This window comes from Lampris incognitus, chromosome 7 (assembly GCF_029633865.1).
Source record: "Lampris incognitus isolate fLamInc1 chromosome 7, fLamInc1.hap2, whole genome shotgun sequence".
NCBI classification, from domain to species: Eukaryota; Metazoa; Chordata; class Actinopteri; order Lampriformes; family Lampridae; genus Lampris; species Lampris incognitus.
Genome location: NC_079217.1, coordinates 52,226,164 through 52,247,066, shown reverse-complemented (window position 1 = coordinate 52,247,066; position 20,903 = coordinate 52,226,164). Strand labels below are relative to the sequence as shown.

At 43.5% G+C, this 20,903-nt stretch overlaps 1 protein-coding gene across 1 annotated transcript in view; it reads right to left on the bottom strand.

Annotated features, from left to right (window-relative positions):
* The window catches only part of fam168a (family with sequence similarity 168 member A), a 43,115-nt gene extending 24,066 nt beyond the window's left edge, over nucleotides 1–19,049 (bottom strand). The window contains exon 1 of the mRNA XM_056283968.1: nucleotides 18,917–19,049. The gene's annotated coding sequence lies outside the window, so the exon portion shown is untranslated. The remainder of the gene's footprint in view (nucleotides 1–18,916) is intronic.
* Nucleotides 19,050–20,903: the final 1,854 nt, after the last annotated feature.

The following is a 20,903-nucleotide window of genomic DNA, read 5'->3' as shown; positions in this document are numbered from 1 at the left end:
AAAACCTGTCCACAAACAGATGCCCCTTCTCTCCCCCCACAGATCCCACTTCATTACAGGCTGGGACCCTCTACCTGCTCCCTTGTCTGCAGCAAACATCAGCAGCTCTCCATGATGTCCCTGGAAACATCCTTAGAGATAACACACAGAATTGGAAAAAATACAGAAGAGCAGAGTTCCTATGTTGAAGGGCACCAACTAAGACTAATTTTATACTAATCTTATAAATTTAAATTTTGGTATAGATATACAATTTAAATATGATTTCTTATCATTATGGGAGGTGAGCAGAACTGACAGGTTGGGGATGAAAAAAATCTTAGGACTAGTTAAACTGAACTAAGTGAATTTATTTCAATTAACCAATATTAAATAACAAATAAAAAACAGATTTAATGTAAGTATATAAAGATAACTGCCATTTACAAGATTTACATTTTGTCCTCAAGACAATAGCAGCTGATTTAGTTAATTATCACAAGTCCTTCTTCATGAGGTTCCCTGAACGATATGCTTAAAAGGTTAAAACATTAAAAAAACCAAAAACATTATGCCTAAGGTTATAAACAATTAACATCTTTGTTCTCAAGCCACTGTCTGCTAGTCTTGTTTGAGGGCGGAGGTGAGAGGGTAACACCATTTGCCAGCTGACTAAATGTAAATGCAATATAGAAGTGCTACTCCGGCTTCTTTGCCCAAGCTTTTACAAGAGGCCTGTTTTTACAGTTTGTCAGGAGACGAAGTTCTCCCTCTGGATAGCGACAAGTCCATTTTTGCCTGGTTTCCACATCGGAGGGAAACGTATGAAACAGTAAGTACTTTGTTGTACTTACTGGAGGCTTGACACAAAGACACCCAGCAATGTTCAGCTGTAGTGCTACGGGCTCGCTGAAACTTAAGCTTCTTTTTCTGAGACATTTGGCACCATCATAGCAACAGTACAATATGGACAGCGGAAGTGATTTAGCTGGCGGAGATTTTACCGAAGTACATCATCACCACCACCACCTTCTACATGTAGCACATTCCCTATGATTAACATAATTACATTTTCCATATCGCCCAGCAATAGATAGAACAGAAGAAGAAGAAAAAAATCAACAACACCAACAAACATTGCTAAGATCTGTCATCATCATGCAGTGTGGTAAAACAGACCTGTGACAAATGACACTTCTGATTAAGCGAAGTGGCGTTTAGATATCCCATCCAAGAACACTTGCGTCAAAAAATACCCCGGGAAACTGAACACATCCACCCACTCAGTTCTGGGTAATTGTGGCCTTAAGTGATACACAGTATGTAAGTATGTACGTCGGCTGTTGCAAATGTCCTTTCTGGAATTGGTATCAACTATTAGGCCACAACTACATTAACAGTACCACTGTCGGGCCTGGGTTTGTTATTGGTTCCTGTTTCCTACTTGATTCATGTACAAGTCTCTACACACATCCATCACACAAGTGTAAGCACATTACGCGTGCCTTACACAAATGATTAACCCCCCGCAGTATGTCTGTAATGACCACGACACCTGTGATGTCTCATTTGTGGCTTATTCTGCAGTTCCCAAAATTCTTCCCTTGGGCCATGTTGAAAAAGGGGATGTCCCAGGGGTAAAGGTCACTACCCAATTACATTCATTAAGCCTCTACCTTCTCTCACACCCTCGCTCTCTCTCTCACCATGACGTTACTTTTCACTGACTCTGCTTTCACTTTCTTTTCCAGCAGTCAGCGAGGGGCAACAATACCCATCATTATCACATGGACAGGTGGCTCAACAAGCCCGGGGGGGGGGGGGGTCCTATCCTGCAAACAGGACCTCATATAGCAGCCCACAGCTGGGCCTGAATAGAGTAGAGGAAGACGGGTGTGTTAATCTCTTGGTGTGAGACACAGAGTCGGTGCATGTGTGTAGGCAAGGATGAAGCGTGAGTGGGTGAGTAAAAAGGGGACCATAGATGTGTGTGTCTAATGGAGTGTGTGTTTGTGTGTGTATGTGTGTGTAGGAGTGTCTAACTCCAACTCTCTTTGTTTCCAGGCCGTTGTGATGATGACGTGCTTTAAGCCCACTACTATGAGTAAAAAGACCCATTTTAACCATAAGCTCTGCCATTCAGCCGACCACTAGCTCGGAATATAAAGACTATTCCCAAGAGGACAATCACCCTGGAACTGTGTGTGTGTGTGTGTGTGTGTGTGTGTGTGTGTGTGTGTGTGTGTGTGTGTGTGTGTGTGTGTGTGTGCGTGTGTACAAGCGCAGAAGAGTTGACAAGTGAGCAGGCATTCACATCTCATTATTGTGTCTAGCGTTGGCATGGGGGGGGGGGGGGGTCGTGGCAAGATTTCCAGCAAAATTTTAAATTTGTGAAAAACCTCCAGGCACTCGTCCCAGTATTCTGCTCAAAAAAGGGGAGGGGTCGGCCGTTTGCAGTACTGACACTTTCAGCGGCAAGCGGTCTACAACCAAGATGATTAGATGGCCGCCTGGGAACGTCGTTCTGCGAGAGTTGGTCCGAAATGGTCATTACACAAGTCTAAATTGCTTGGATGTGACTGCCTCTCTGATTTTCTGCATAGTGCGTAGTCCTGCCAAAAAACTGTTGGCTTTAAGAGGCGGGCGGGGTTCACAATTCAAATGATAATTACACGTTCAAGTCGTGAACCTAAGCTTGTTTGCAAATGTCATACAACTCTAACCAGCAACCACTTTAAGCTTAAAAGCCAACTTGTCAGGATCAAGATGTAAAATTAACATTATTATATACATTCTACTTAAGACTGCTCACTACCCTTATTAAGACTTATTCCAGGCTACTTCTACCATGACGTGTTACCCACAAAGAGTATTCACACGCCATATGTACGACCCGTACCTAACAGCAAAACAACATTATTAGGCTTGAACTGTGCATCCACCCATCACCGACATCCAAGACTACGCACAACACAGTACCCAGTAGAGAAGCAGCCACAATCCCCACAATGAAATCTTGTTTTTGTTTTGTTTTTTTAAGAGAGACTGACATGCCCTTTTTTAACATTGGGAGTTTGAATCATGACCGAAAATAGGTGTGGTTTTTTGAATTCAAAGCTATTGACTCCTGTCTTCCTGGGTGGGTGGGGCTCGGTACCGCTCATCACTTGTTATTTACAAAAAAATGTCGGATAGCGAGAGGGAGATCCTCTGTGTAATTACAGTTTCGATGAGGAGGATTCAGTGATACAAATAACTGTTAGATAAATAGATGATAGATATTTAGATAAAGATTGAATAGATAGACAGATAGATAGCAAGACCTAAGTAGCTAGTAGCAGTAGGGGGTGAAAGAACGGCTTCTCCGTGGTTTTATAGCATCTCGCTACGGACACACCCTATATGCAAATTGACTGGTGTCCACGTACCCACCGGCACAATTTGTCATTGGACACCATCTACAGTCAATCACAGAGCTCTCTCGAGTGGCCGCAGATGCGCTGTTTTGGCCACTGAACTTCTCCGTGGTCCCATTCCAACTGGGAACATAGCCTATCAATAGGAATTTTCAGATTTTGATGTCAGTATCACTTTAACTATCTCAGAGGAAGTTGAAATAAATGGTTTTAACTGTATGGCTAGAGTACTATTAATTGATTTGACTGAACTGTCTTTTTCCCTAGGCCTTCTGATTACTAGAATTCATTCACGCCAAGGCCACTTAGAGTTTTCCCAATCATGGAAAACCTGGAAAGGTTTTTGTATGCTGGATTTGGTTCAAGTTCAGTGATACTAACCCTGATCACATTACAAATAACATCTACCCTTTTGTTGACTATCAGTAAAATAATCTGAACTATACTTCTTCAAAAGGCACAATATGGGGCGCCCAGGTAGCGTAGTGGTCTATTCCGTTGCCTAACAACACGGGGCTTGCCGGTTCGAATCCCCGTGTTACCTCCGGCTTGGTCGGGTGTCCCTACAGACACAATTGGCCGTGTCTGCAGGTGGGAAGCCGGATGTGGGTATGTGTTCTGGTCGCTTCTTCTGATTGGCTGGGGGCACCTGTTCGGGGGGGACTGGGTGGAATAGCGTGATCCTCCCACGTGCTACGTCCCCCTGGTGAAACTGCTCAATGTCAGGTGAAAAGAAGCAGCTGGCGACTCCACATGTATCGGAGGAGGCATGTGGTAGTCTGCAGCCCTTTCCGACAGAGGGGGTGGAGCAGCGACCAGGACGGCTCATAAGGGTGGGGTAACTGGCCAAGTGCAATTAGGGGAAAAAACAGGGAACCCCCCACCCCCAAAAAAGCACAATATCAAAGAGGTTGTTCATACCTGGCATTAACGTGTTTTGGGTGATCTGACAGCTCCAAATATAAGTGTGGATCCACCCAATGCGTCCTTGATGAGTTTTGAGATCCGACCGCTCAGGCCACATTCGGAAGTGGCCTGGGACACATTTGTTTACATCACATTCGAAGGGCACACGCACATGTGTCCATGCCACACCGAAGGACTGCCAAACTCTAGTGTTCAGACATTTACATTTTCGCACATAACGAGTTTTAAGAATGAGTTTCAACTTTTGCGGTGTATTTTGAGCACAAAATTAAAGAAGGCAAACAATCAGAGCCTGATGATCCTTGTTCACTCAGTTAATTTTCCTCCTCAGATTATTTGTCTCTATCTGGCATGACATGCATTTGCTGCATCCATGCTATTTTAATAATGTGAAATTATTTATCCACAACAGACTATTTTGTAAATGCAAACTATCTAGTGAGGAGTCTGAAGGCTTTCAGACAGATCTATATCATCATCATCATCATCAGAATAATAACGTTTATTTACACAGCACTCTTTAAAAACCAGTTGTGCTTCACAACAAACTGGAATGGAAATAAATGAAAGTGCATTTGGGATATGGGATGATTTATTGTACTTCTTTAAGAGCACTTCAAATTTTGTACGACAACATAATTTGACAGTAATTACTTCCAGATTTGAAATACGTCATCCTAATTGACGGCACATTAAAATGAGGCTCGAGTGAGCAAGGATCATTATGTTAAGATGCCTGTTACTTCAACTCCTCTCTCCTCGCATTTCTGTACGTTTACTTATTTATCTACGTGATATTGACACGTGCCATGAGGAGGGTTCGAGATGAAGGCGGACACGGTTTTAGGTGATTAACACAGGCTTTATTTAATAACATCTTTCATTCATTCACTCGCACGGACCGGTGCACTTCTCTACCATGAGCCACGTCCCCTCTCTTCGCTTGCACCCGAGGCTAAACCACACACCCCTACCACAATGATGTACCTGTTTATATGCATACTAGCCGAAGTACCTGGCGTTACCCGGAGAAAACAACGAACACAATCTGATCGTTACGATACAATCGATGATAAAATGCAGGATAATTTATGATTTGATACATGTGATAAACGAATGTCGAATAAACTAATCTTATTAACGAAAATTATCAAATGTCATAATTTTCAATCCATTCATCAAGCTTCTTTGCAAATGTGTGTATTCCTCACTCAGTGCTCAAGCGCCTCAGGGTAAACCATGTTGCGTGCCTTCAGGCTAGCATTGACAATTTTAGGTGTAGTGCCTCCCTTGACCACTGGAAGGATTTGCCGAAAGGCTCCACAGCATCGTTGGAATGCCTCTTTCGCAAATAAATCACATTTTTTACTTGGTTTTTCGAACTGTGCAATGCTGAGAAAGTGCTGATTCTAAAGATAACTTTCTTTTTGTCCTACAAAGTTTTAAGCGAACATACAAACGTACACTCTTGCTTTATATATATATAGATAGAGCGGGGAAGTGAGATCTGATCACAAGTGGTCACTCGAGCCGTATGTGGAGCCACATTCTAATTGACGTACTTGGAGCTGTCAACTTGTGACTGGATCACCCAAGATGCAGGTTAATGCCAGGTGTAAACAGCCTCAAACAAACAAACACACACACACGCACAAAGATGGTCTGCTATATAATAAAATTTGTATCATTTATATTCAATCTTAAATATTGGTAATAAATACATGTGCTAGTCAGACACGAACCCATTTCTCCCCCACAGACATTTTAGACAGAATCCTCCATAATGAGCTTCTCAGGGCAAATCTCCTGGAATGATGATTTCAGATGGCCATCTAATCAAACAGTTGGTTACAGACCCAGTGTCAAATTCTTTTTGCAATCTCTAGGTCTTGCCGTTGCTTTGATTTTCTTGAAAGCACTGTTTAGTATCACTAATACACAAAGTATATTTCATAACGGTGGGAATCACTGCTCATATTAGTGTCGACATCGAACATGCATAAAGACATTAGCGTTGTCAGCTGACAATTAGTGTTGACAATTGAAGATTTTGTGGTTACAGGTTATCCTCTAAACCTCTAGGCAAACCTGACACCAGAAACCATGTTTTACCCCATCTTTTGTGATGCATTTGTGACATAACAATGGACAAATTTGGGCAATGAACTGAACTTACAATAATGATGTCCTAGGGAGGAAAGTGGCTGTCGTGCAATTTTTTTTTGGGGGGGGGGTGTATTTGATAATTGCCATTTCCAACAAGCTTTTTGTGTTTGAAACAACAAAATTCATGCAAGAACTCATAATGAAGCTGAACCTTGCAGTTCTCTGACTTCAGATGACTAGTTAGAGGGGCTTTGTTAAATTGAACACACAGGCAGGGATGCTTCCTAAAGGCGCACCACACTAACAGCCCTGACACACCAGGCTGACGGTCGGCCGTTTGCCAATGTCAGGCCGTCGGTGAGCGTCTGTGACCCTAGTTTTTGCGGTGTATCCCGCACCATCGGCATTAGTCGGACCCCTGTCGGCAGCTTTTCGGCCAATTCAGCATGTTGAATCAGCAGAGCACGTCGGTGGGAGAGATCACTCTGACTGGCTGTCCAGCTTCGCAAATCAGTGCAGAACTTACATGCTAGTTGGCCGTCGGCTGTAGTCTTTGCGGTGTGTTCAAGTACTACTTCTTGGCCCAGAAGGCAGGCGACGTGAGATGCAAGGGTCGGCCTTTGTCGCCACTAGTCGGTTTTGCGTGTCTGGGCCTTAACAGTAGCCCTTGACCAAGACACAAAAACACAAGCTGTAACGAGCTAGCTGGCTTTCCTGCTAATATAGCTGCTCTGTGTGCGACTTCGCTCAGACAGACATGATTGACGTCCAGTCCGATATCATTTCTGATGCAAGTACGAAACACACAAACACATACGTGTATTTGTGCGTTTTAGATACCACTAATAATGTTGGTTCCACTCCATAAAGGGAGACTCTGGCAGCCTCGGGAGATCAGCTGAGGTGATAATGATGGAGGAGGGGCGAATTGTAAAAAAATTACACACACACACACACACACACACACACACACAACTAGCTACCATTCCAGAAAGAAATATGTCCAGTGGGAGCTTCAACCTCCCTCTCAACCTTCTCCTCCCACGTAATACCTCATCAGGCATCTGCTCTTTAGCCAATGCATCAGAACCAGTGGGTGTTATCCCACTTTTGCATTGAATGGAACCGAAAAGGTGTTTTTTTTTTTAAATCCTCATAGCAAGGGACATTTCATTGTTAGGGGCGGCACCCTGGATAAAAAATATACCCAGAAAATGCAGACAATGGTCTTTTAAAAGCTGATTACAAACAAACACTGATAAAATATTTTTTCATTATTACACTGCTTTGTTGAATACTCAATTCTGATTGGTCAGTTATGGCATTTTACGGTCTGTTATTTTTGAATAACAGACCGTAGAATGAATGAGGGCAGAAATATCAACATCAAAATCCCTAAAGAAGTCCTATTCACCTTGTCTCACTTCACCATCAATGGCAATGTTCAGTTTAACGTGAATTATAATGCTAAGTAGGCTAATCTTAAGAAGGCTACAGAGTTTACGTTACTATGGACCTAGTTCCACCCATACATTGTAACAAGCCTTTTTTTTTTTAGCAGAAGCAATAAAATCATTTTTAAATCAATCCATCCATCCATCCATTATCCAAACCACTTATCCTGCTCTCAGGGTCGCGGGGATGCTGGAGCCTATCCCAGCAGTCACTGGGCAGCAGGCGGGGAGACACCCTGGACAGGCTGCCAGGCCTTAACAGGGACATATTTTGTCAAATTATCGATTTCTTTATTAAGTAGCTGTGTAATAAGCAGGATAGTGTACAAATCAAATCATGTCTCCGTGTCGGGGTCCTGCATCACACTCGGGGTTTATTTCCCAATGAGCAGTTTGCTGTACATTATCCCTTACCTGTTCGGATCATGTTTGAATATAAATACCTTATTATGACTGCTCTGCTTGTGTTCTACAATTCTAATCTTGCCGTCAAAGAATATGCCAACCATAGCTCATACACAGCCAATTTTCACATAAATGACAACAGGACATAAATAAATATCCTGCTAATATTAAGATATTAATTGTGTTTTTTGGAGACCTAACAATTGAAAAGGACTATATTCCTTTCACCAAAAAAAATTTTTTTGTAATCGTTTGCTGACGTTCATTCAATCTCAGCGCTCATCTGCCCATCACCGCAATGGCAAGTGGATTTCCCCACCGGGAGCTCTCTGAAGATGCACCGACGTTCCCATGTGAACTAATATTCATTCATTCATTATCCAAACCGCTTATCCTTACTAAGGGTCGCGGGGATGATGGAGCCTATCCCAGGAGTCACTGGGCAGCAGGCGGGGAGACACCCTATACATGCCAACAGTCCATCACAGGGCTGACATTTTCACACCTAGGGTTTCCTCTGGGTGCTCTGGTTTCCTCCCACAGTCCAAAGACATGCAGGTCAGGTGAATCCACCATACTAAATTGCCCTTAGGTGTGAACTAATATCCACGAGAAATATAGTCATGACTATAATGTCTTATCTTGCCATGTTGTCATCAGTGCGAGGCACTAACGGGGCTGGCGCTAGCTGAATCTGAGGCTTTACGACGACTTGGAGAAACAACAAAAACATTTCACAGGAAGTTGAATCAGTTCATCCGGACACAACATTTGTTGAGAGAAGCGTTTCATCACTCGACTAGGTGACCTCTTCAGTCTGAACTGACTGCAGGCATCCCCACCCTTATAAACAACAAAGCTGCATAACGACCAAAAACAATGATCGGTTTCATAAGTAAATTGCCGTGACAATTAACTAGAGTTTCAATGGCCATGTGTACTATTCACAGAGGATTGGGGAATAGTTGCAATCACAGCATTGTAAGATGGCGAAGGTTGTACTCTTAGCCTCCCCTCCCCTTGGTTCAGGGATGGTCGTTCCCTCTTCACATACTAGACGGCTTCTTTGACTCCCTGTTCAAACCAGTGTTCCTCCCTATCAAGGATGTGCACACCTTCATCCTTGAAAGAGTGGCCACTGGCCTGTAGATGGGTGTAGACTGTGATGTAACTATTCCCAAATCCTTTGTGAATAGAACACATGGCCGTTGTAACTCTAGTTAATGGTCACGGCAATTTGCATACGAAACCAATTGTTGTTTTCAGTCCTTATGTCACTGTATTGTTTATAAGGGTGAGGACGCCTGCAGTCCATTGAGACTGACGAGATCACTTAAACGAGTGTTGAAACATTTCTCTCAATAAACGTTGTGTCCAGATGAATTGATTTAATTTTCTGTGATTTCCTTACCTGGATTCTAAATGGTTTACATGCTGCATTGACAAACAGCGTAACTGGTAATGATGAGATTAGAGCAGCAGGCCTTGGCAGTTGACTGAAAGCATCCATTGACTATTTTAATCCTCAATGCATTTCACTAGCTTTGCAAACATGTCTGAAACTATGTTTTCAGAGATCAATATGAATCCCTAATGGCATAGTGGGCTGCAAAACCCACATTTCTTAACAAATACCCGACTTTTTGAAATTTGGAAATGGTGCCAAATCAGAACCGATTCTCAACAACCAACCCAGTGCTGGCACTACTATAAAGAGGTCTGCTTTTATCTATTTTCTGTCAACATATTTCATATCAAGCTGTGGTGAACTGATTTTTTCATGAAGGCTGCCTTGTCAAATTATAACAATAAATTCAATTTTAGGATTATCAAACTGTAGAGTAAATGTTTAATTATCGCTATCTACAGCACGTGCATATTGAAAACACAATCATTTTCAGTGCATTTGAGCCCCGCTAATTCTAACAAAGGAAAAGATCAACGTCGATCATACAGAAGAACTCTGGGATTGCTAGGTACTAACACCAGGTTATGCAATCCCAAAAATAAGCCAAGCCTACATCTAAATGCAAAAATCAAATTCAGAAAAGTACAAAGGATACTCTAGGAAAGCCTGAAGGAATCAGGGGGCCCTCTTGCCTTACACTCCTATCAGGCCTGCCCTGCAGCGACTGGCTCCACGCTGCTCCTGGCTTATTTTAGATCTAGGACAGCACCAGGCACCGAGGGAAAGCATCTCCCCTCTTCTCTGGGCTGCCTGCCTCCGCTCTCTTATCTCCTTCCTAAGTCATCTCATCAGTCACACACCTCATGGGTCTCAATCCCTGGATTATGCGACAATATTGTGCTGAGGGTATTATCAACTTCCACAAAGAGCCCATTCTGTGAGATAAATATCCTTATCCAGTTATAAAATATTTATTCCCTGCTGTGGTCAATGGCTACTAATCCAGATTCAAGGAAGACTCGTTTGTGTTTCAGTACAGACCATGCAGACAGTGCGGCGGACAACTTGAAGGGCATTGCTGTTTTAAAGTATTGGCAGACTTTAAAACAAAGCTTCAACAGATCTTAATAGCGATTAGATAAATAAACAAGCGGCAAGTCTGTCAATTATAAATCGTTTTTTAAAATAAGTCCAATGACCTCAGTTGTTCAGGATCTGTTTCTTGTGATAGGCAATTAGTCCTACAATTCCATTCTGAGTGACAAGAGTCTTTACTGTTAACCTGGGGACAAGTGACAAACGTACATTTACACATGGTTACAAATGAGGGGCGGGCACGGTGGCACAGTGGTTAGCACGGTCGCCTCACAGAGAAGAAGGTCCTAGGTTCGAGCCCCGGAGTAGTCCAACCTTGAGGGTCGTCCTCTGTGTGGAGTTCGCATGTTCTCCCCATGTCTGCGTGGGGTTTCCTCCGGGTGCTCCGGTTTCCTCCCACAGTCCAAAGACATGTATGTCAGGTGAATCGGCCGTAATAAAATGTCCCTTGGTGTGTGTGTGTGTGTGTGTGTGTGTATGTGTCGGCCCTGTGATGGTCTGGTGGCCTGTCCAGAGTGTCTCCCCGCCTGCCACCCAATGACTGCTGGGATAGGCTCCAGCATCCCCGCGACGACCTTCAGTAAGGATAAGCGGTTTGGATAATGGAGGGATGGATGGTTACAGAAGAATAACGGTTTCATATTTTGGCGCAGGGGTTTGCTGCAGCTCAAGTGTAATTTATGCTTTCACCTGGAGCTGAAGGAAAATAAGACCGTTCTTTAGCTGCCAAACACTTAAACAACTCTTAAAAGGCAAATTGCGGTCCATTACTATTTTTGAGGCTAAAGACTTGCACCTGTACTCTGTTGCGGAGAACCAAGGCTCAGGGTGTATGTCCATACTATTGAACCAACATACAACATTCCTTATCCAGCGCTGTGGGTGTCTAGAAAAGTGCTATATAAATGTAGTGATTATTATTATTATTAATGTCATTTTACCAGTATGGTGATGCACACACTCCATATCAAAGAATGGCCACTTGCATGTGACGCATCGATTTCCACAGTGATGAATGTTTACATCTTGGCTAAATTCTTTTGATCATGAATCACAAGTTAAACTATATTTTCCCATGTATCATGCAGTTAAACAGTGCAAAAGAAAATATAATCAGGCCTATGTATTGAAATCAGATATTGAGATGCATCAGGAATCAATTATAATGCAACTGAAGACTTCAAAATCAAATCCAAATTTAATTGAAAGTAGCCCAGAGACTCTCAAGTCAAGTGCCTCCATAGGAAGTGGTTAGTAGGCTGTACAGTTATTAAATGAGCAGAGTCGGATCAGTGCGTGGTATCAACAAGGTCGTGCACTCTGTACTGGCAAAGAAAACATGGTCCTGGTGCATCACTGGCCCACTAGTCTGCTGTATATATTTGATTGAGAGACGTATTTCTACAAAGCAGAAGACTCCAAGATACACCAAATGAGTGACTGCTTAAAGCAAGGTGCATTCACTAATACTACTGAATGTTTTGAAATGTCACGCTAACCCAAGGGGATGGAAGAGCAAAAGGTAATAGGCTGCCGGATAGCGGTGGGGTGGGGGGATGGGGTCAATTAATGGCAAAACCGTGATACTAAGCCATGATGATTTTAATATTGCAACACTTCCCTGGAATCGCAATATCACAGCAAAGTTAAAAAGGCCTACATGCTGTGGGAAGGCTTGATGTAATAATCTCTATTTCTCTGAATGCCTGAATCCAAATTGGTATGTTTATGCAGGGAAGAATACTCTAGTCTTTAGCTTTTGGAACACAACACGTGCATTTTACGATACATTTTCTCTGGATTATTGCCATTTTCACATTTTACTAAAGAGAAGAGGGGATAGTCTTAAAAATGTTTACATATAGAGATATTTGAAAAAAAACAAAAAACAAAACGCATTGAATTGGAAATAAAATGTTTGTAATATTAAATTGGGATATACCTGCTGATTCCCAGCTATACTGCTTGACAAAGCCCAAATTACATTAGTTTGAGACAAAATAAGATTGTTAAACTGAATTTTAATAATATCTCTACGATACTTTTGCTAAACCTTAATTTTTTTTGGGTGGGGGGGGGGTGCGTTGCATAAAAAAAATAAACTAATGGTTTCTACATCAAATAAGACAATCTTAATTGATTTTTCCCATGAAAAAGTCCAGAAGTAGAAAATCCTTCTTTTGCTTTTTGCTAATGCTTTTGTGTTCTGATTGCCTAATACAAATAGTGCAATAACAATAATACAAAAAAAAGAAGCTAGAAAGCCCTATCTAGACAGCCAGTATCAACAAATTCATCTTCTGTAATAACTTGTTCAGTGATAAAAGACACACACTCATAGACCGCCGGCTGAAGGCATTAGAGACTTGGCTGTTAAGCCCACGACACACAATCAATATTTTGAAGGAATATGGTCTGCAATAGAAGCAGGGTCTTCTGAAAAGAACAAAAATCAATGTGTATGTTTGCAGGCTGTAAAAACAAAAAAGAAAAAAGGCCTATATACTCTGACCACACATAACAGCATGTAGCCTAACAGTTCTGTTGCATTAAAATTGTGTTCATATTGCCAACCTGCTTCAACGTGTTACCAGGGTTTCGTTGTGTAAAAACAACATGCAGTGCAGACACAAATGAATGTGCATAAACACTTGCACACAAACACAACACATACACCACATATGACTGACAGTTGGGTGTGTGTGTGTGTGTGTGTGTCAAGACTTGATCTCGAGGGATCACTTTAATGCACTACCTTTTATCTTAGTTCTCTATTCTCCCTGACACCTTGCTCTGCAACACCCTCACCTGCCATTGTCTGCATGCACACAAAACCACGCACAAACACAAAATGACACACAAACTTAATGCAGACATACACTCACATTTTCACAAACGCACATCACAGATTCAAATACTTTTAGATCAAAGACCAAACACCAAACAATGACATATGCAGAAAAAACTAACGAGGGGTTTCTTCATGTACATGTTAAGAGTCTAGCATCCTCTTTGACTGAGCTGATGACTCACTTCACTGGATAAAGTGCAGACCTTTTTTAAACTGAAGGCCAGAACAAACCGGTGCCAGTTGACGACCATCAACAAGGATGCTCCATTTCTTTTCTTTTTTTTGGATTTTCCCCCCTTTTTCTCCCCAATTATATCCAGCCAATTACCCAACTCTTTCGAGCCATCCCGGTAGCATCATTCGACTAAACGCATTGCTTCTACACTGGTGTATGTTCGGCTTGACAATCTAAAGCACGTTGAATTTATTTGCAGCGGTGAGATGGGAAATATCAACACCATGCTATCTGATAAAGCTGAAATTACACTGCATAGCTAAATGCAACATTAATCCAACAATGCAAATCGAAAGAAAAACCTTGACATTTCACCAAGAAGTGCTCTTAAAAGCACATGACAACCCACCGTATGTTGCAGCCCAGCTTTGACTTGATAGTGAAAGGGAAGAGCCTTCCTAATAACATTCAGATATGAACAGATCAATCTAGCTGAGACAAAGAAAACAAGCGATCCCCTCGACTAAAGCTAGACACTACAGCGACTCTACAGATGGAATGATGGTTCCACAACAGCGCGTTCTTCCTGCAAACAAAGATAAAAAAAAATGTTTGCAGCTTTTCTTTGAGCTGCTCCGTCCATTATTTCAAAGCATGCTTCATTTGCAACATAGTGTCAAACTGACTTTAATTTTCAACAGTGTAATGCTGTGAGAAGAATAATCAGCTGAAAATTATTCCCTAATTTATTGTTTTACATCAGAGTGGCATCACCGGTTCGGCGTAACTTTTTTCTATATCTCTGCCAATGGGGGACAGTGTTGAAAGTAATACACCAAAACCACCATTAGGTCCGTGTGACCATTTTCAGTCTAGTATACTGTGGATGCAACAAGCAGTTTAATTCTTAATTCTTACTTCGGTATTCATTCCGTACATCTATTAGCTATCCTGATAATGACTGATGCTGAATAAACGAGGCATAGTGAACGCAGATGGTGATGATAAAATTTAGCGGCGCTCTCTTTAAACTACTACACCCATCTTGTTTGACATTACTTGCTGTCCTAGAGATCAAATCATCCAAACAGTCACATTTGCTTTTGTCTTTAAAAAATGCTGGGCATGCACTGCGCATACTGGGGGCCGGAGGACGCTGAATCTGGAGGCTGTCAGCCGTAAGTAAGCATTTGACTCATCGATCTGTGATGAGTAACTCATTAAGCAAATAAGCCATATGGAAAAGAACGTGCTGGACAGACAGCGGTCCGTAAACTGTGGGCTCTCGTAACATTAATTGACTCTGGCTTTCTCCTCCCCTGACAGTTTTATGGCTGCATTGTCCAGCCCACCATTCAACAACAAGAGACTGATCTTGACCCAAACTAAAAGCCCCATTCAACCGTGTTCTCTGGCATCCCAGCAAGGTCTCTGTGTAAGCAGGGGGGACGCATGATAATAATTAAAGATAACAATGAAAATATTCTGACCGGTATTCTAACAAGAATACACCAGTTAAATATGCGTCTTATTTTGTGCTCCAAAAATGATTTTAGTAGCCTTACTAAAGATGGCCTCTAAACTTTTAAGCAAACGATTTGTTTCAATTACAGAAAGTTGAGTCAGTTCATTTGGACACAACGCTTATTGAGAGAGAAACGTTTCATCACTCATTCAAGTGACCTCTTCGGTCTCATCTGACTGCAGGTATCCCCACCCTTATAAACAATACAGTGGCATATCGACCGAAACCAGCGATGGGTTTCATAGGCAAATTGACCTGACAATTAATGAAAATTACCGTGTCCGTTAACTAGGGTTAAAACAACCATGTGTACTATTCACAGAGGATTGGGGAACGTTTGCATTCAGGGATGGTCGTTCCCTCTTAACATAGATACCCTCTTTGACTCACCATTCAAACCAGCGTTCCTCCCTATCAAGGATGTGCACATCCTCATCCTTGAAAGAGTGGCCACTGACCTGTAGATGGGTGTAGACTACAGAGTCCTGGCCTGACGTGTTAGCTCTCCTGTGTTGTGCCATCCTCTTGGCCAGCGTCTGTTTAGTTTCCCCAATGTACAAGTCATGGCAATCCTCCGCGCACTTAACAGTGTACCCCATATTGCTCAGACTGTGCCGGGGGACCCGATCCTTGGGGTAAACCAATTTCTGCCACAGCATGTTTTGGGGTTTGAAAGCAACCGAGACGAAAATATGCATCTCATCTGTTCTGACACTCCCTCCACATACGGAATCACCACTGGTTTACGCTTATACAGCTGTTGTCCTTGCACTGTTTGGGCATCTTCCTGGCTTTGATAACCGCCCAGTTAGGATAACCACACTTAACCAGGGCCTGTTTAATATGGGATTGCTCCCCTTCCCCGGCCACTGTGTTGGTGTGGATGTTTTCAGCTTGGTGGTACAGCGTCCTGATGACTCTTACTTTGTTCTCCATTGGATGATGAGAGTCAAACCTTCAGTACTGATCAGTATGCGTTGGTTTACGATAAACATCAACAATCCAATGTCCCCCATCACGCATTGCAATTTCACAGTCTGAAACTAATCTGTCAGTTTTCATATCCTCCCTGGTGAATTGATGTGGTTGTCCACAGAGTTAACGTGGTCGGTGGTACATCCTGAAATGTAATTTTAACCCAGGTATCGTCCACAAATCTGAACCAATGGCAAAGTGGTGCTTTCCCTGGATAGGACATCAGAGCCCTCTTTTTCACTTCCTCCATATACAAGTTGGCCACTATAGGTGAAACTGGGGAACCCATAGCACAGCCATGCTTCTGCCTGTAGTACTGACCCCTCTATGTGAAGTACGTGGACTGAAGACACCGCTTCGGAGCAGACACACTTAGTCAGTGTTAAGGGTGTCCTATTGTTAAGGGTGGGGTTGTTTTGTAATTTAATACGAACTACCTCACTGCTTCATCAACAGCAATGCACATGAAGAGATGTAACATCATAAGAGACCATTGTTTCACCCCCCTCCATAATGATGTCCCTCACCTTATCCACAAAACCCAGTGTTCTGAATGTGACGTTCATTACTGCCTACCAACAGGTTAAGAGTAGATGCCAGAAACTTAAGAGATGTTATAGGTCACTAAGTTAATCTTGCTAACAACTACCGTTAATGGCACATCCTGTTTATGTATTTTAGGTAAACCACACAAACTAGGCGTAACTTCCCTTGGGTATAATCTATGGTACAAAATTCTGTCAATAGCATTTCCCCTTTCGAACATCATTTTAAAATGCTGCGATTGCAACTATTCCCTAACCCTCTGTGAATAGTACACATGGCCGTTGTAACGCTAGTTAATGGTCACGGTAATGTGCACATGATACCAATTGTTGTTTTCCGTTGTTATGCCAGTATTGTTTATAAGGGTGGGGATACCTGCTGTCAATTGAGACTGAAGAAGTCACTTAGACGAGCGATGAAACGTTTCTCTCACTTAACACTGTGTCCAGATGAACCGATTCAACTTTCGGTGCTTTCCTTACCTGGATTGTTGAGCATGCATAAACCATTTGTTTCAATCATTATACATCTAAAATGTGGCCTTAATATTGATGTTACCGCTCTCTTTATTAGGCTTGTATCAACATGGATCATATAGAGTTCACTCCTATCATATTTTAAGAGAACAGATCCCACTGGTTAAGGACTTAACCCATGAAGTCAACAGACCCCATTTACAGGCCAGATTTTTACCCAAAGTGATTAGTAAATTACCTGATAGAAAAGGAGGAAAACACAGACAGTTACCGATTCATATGGGAAATACTTGCAAATGTACAGCAACAGTCGACCAGCAAACCCGGAAACAATCAAATGCCCTGGGCTGATATGAAATGCGTTGCACAGAGTATGCGTGTCAGCCTCGGTGTTGCAATGGGATAATGGCGTTATGAGGCGCTGTAGCGATGCGCTGCCTCCGAAATCCCGTTTACCGTAACAGCGTCCGGAATTAATCGAGGATTAGCGACCAGCGACTAAAGCAGGTGATTAATCCCTGAGGAGACAATGGTGAAAAGTGAGGTCAAAAAAAAAAAAAGCCAATCATACTCTCGACCCATTTTTTTGGCACTAAACGTGGCGCTTCGACAACGTGCGCGTCAGCGTGACACCTTTTCTCGAGCCGTGTCTCCGCGGCGACCAGTCCCCCCACGCGCGCGTCCTCACCCGCGTACCGAACTCGGCTACTGCGACATGATCGCGGCTACCGTGACGACTCGCGCGGACAAGCCAAAATTGGACGTGTAAAAAAAGTCCGCGAGGCTGCGTTTATAACCCGCACGCACCCGTCGGCGGGTGACGTTCGCCAGGCACCGCGCCGCATTCCAGAGATGGCGAGTAACGCCGAAACAGCCCCGCACGGTCGGACAAAAAAAATGGTCACGCTCAAAACGCAGGCTTCCCGACACCATTTTGAAAATCCACCGATTTGCGAGCAGCAACTCCGCGGATGCCAGCGGGCGAGATAGCTGCACATTAGCCACCGATAGCTATCGAGTTTTCCAAAGCACCCCCCCCCCCCGAATCGGGGGGTCTCGGCGGGTCACGTAATTCTGACAGTAGCTTAGCTCGTTGTGTTTAGCCAGCGAGAGAGAGAGGGGGAGAGAGGGGGAGAGAGAGAGACGCTAACCCGCTTGTAGCATCCCCGCATCCATCGGCACACGCTACCCAAAACGGTTAATTAGCAAGCTAGCTGGAGACATTTTCGGGTGACAATAAAACAACCTCCCCCCTCCTCCCTCCCTCCCCTCTCCCGGTAGGTACGACCGGGCTAAAACGGATAATGGCAGCTTATCTTGCTAACTAGCGGGGGGCGCCGGCACACATACTTTTTTTTATTCTTTTTCCCCCCGAATCCGAGCGACGACAAGCTCCGGTGCGATTCTCCCCCTATCGAAGCTAGCTCGGGTTAGCTAACGAGGTAGCTAGCCGCCGTAGCCACCGCGGAGGACAATTGAAAGGATACGGAGAGAAAAAAGACAGGGGAGGGGGGAGAGAGAGCGAAAACAAGATCAACCAGCGAACCGATACGTATGCAGTTTTGAAACAAGACTTACCGAAGACACTCGGTGGAAGGAAGAGATAGCCGAATCTACGCGTCCTCTCTCGCTCTCCGTTGTCCCTTCTGTCGCGCAACGTCGCAAACCCCCCTCTCTCTCTCGCTCTCTCTCTCTCTTCGGACTGCACGGCGTTTCTCCGGGCCAGCGGCGCTGAACACAGACTTCACACAGACGAACCGCCGTGTGGGGGATGGGGATGCAATGCCGGGAGGGGAGGGCAGGGGAGGGGAGGGATGCAGGGGATGCTAGGAAAAGACGAGGGGAGGGGGCTGCCGACACGGGCGGCTGACATCTATTTCGCATGGCAGCGGAGGCGGTGTGGGGCCAGTGTGTGCCCTTAAAAATAGAAATGCCCGACGACTCCATTAACGCCCGATCCGAGGTGGCGCGATGGTGAAGATGAGCCACGAGAAAAGTGCTGGTGATCTGAGCCAACTCGCCGACGTTTTATGCGAACCTGCTTCTTTATTAAACGGTGGTGTGGTGGACTAACAGTTTCTAAGGGGCACTCAATCAATAATTCCACCACCACCCCGATGCTGTTATCAATGGAGGTGAAGCCAAGCTCTGGCAAACCACAGAACGTTCAAATGCCATTGCAAGTAGCCCGCGTTGTGTCCAACATGGGTAGAAATGTACCAGTGCGGATTCCACACGACAAGATACCACAAAGTGGGTTGGTGTTACTCAGGTGTAACCGGTTACTTTGTTGCCCGGTGCGGGATTCGATACGGGGTGTACTGCACCCCAAGGCGACATCACTATCCGCTCGGCTAAAGGGTCAGATCCGTTAGCAAGGGGCTAACGCGTCTTATTAGTAGTTTACACTGGCATCGCAGGCACCATTTCAGCCCAATTCATCTAGCTCGTAAGTGCAGCTAGCCTTACGTTAGATGAAAATAGACCGGTTTGCATACAACAATTATTTAGCTTTTATTGCTGACCTTTTTTTTTAAATAACATTTCTGTTGTTAAATTTTGAAGCCAAAAGCAGACCGGTGGAAAGGGATTTTTCAAGACGTGTGCTTATTGCAGTGTATACACCCTGGATGCTGTGGATGCCATTGGTCCGCTCTAGTGACAAAGCATCGTTACGCGGTACCAGGCTCACGTCCAGAACTCTGCTTTTGGCTGGCGTCTCTGGGAGAAAAACGGTGTTATACCGTCTCAGGTTGAGATCCGGAAATCCATGACTCGGGCGCACATGCTGCACACTTAGACAGCGCTGCAGACGCTATACTCCGTTAGCCAATTAGCACTGTTTCACAAATGTAACCACTTTAGAAGAGACTGCCTGGTGAAAATCGCTATAGATAATTCGCAGATACGCAAACAGACGCGTCATTAAATCTGGGCGCAGTAATGAAAGTATAGCACAGACATGTTCCAGCTATCCCCACAAAGCAGTTACATGCATGAGCACTGTATCCAGAATGCATCCTTAAAACAGCCACATTTCAAACGGTAGTCGGTTTTTCCATATTTGATGCCTTATTAAGTTGCATTATATGTGCAACAACGTCAATAAACTAAAACAACAACAATAATTACTGTGGCTTATTTATTTTAGCGGCTGTAACGGATCCCGATTTTTTTGTAATCACATTACTGTAACGCAGTGGTTCTCAACCTTTTTGGGGTCCTGGACCCCCTGCGTATTTTTGATCTACCCTGAGGACCCCTCCACCTGATCTTGGGGGAGGGGGGTTGCAATTTGATAGAAACAGTAGAAACTGCATTTTAAATTGCGTTATAGCATTTATTCACTCTTTGGGGCAAAAATAAGAGCTTTCAGTTGTAACTTAGATATAGTTAACAAAACAGAATTCTTATGCAGTAACTTTCAGATATATGTAACAAAACAGAATATGTATTCAGTAACTTTCAGATATATGTAACAACAGAATTTTTATGCAGTAACTTTTAACAATGCAAACGGGAGCGAGATCTCTTGAGTAAAATAATCCTATTTCTACAAATGTCA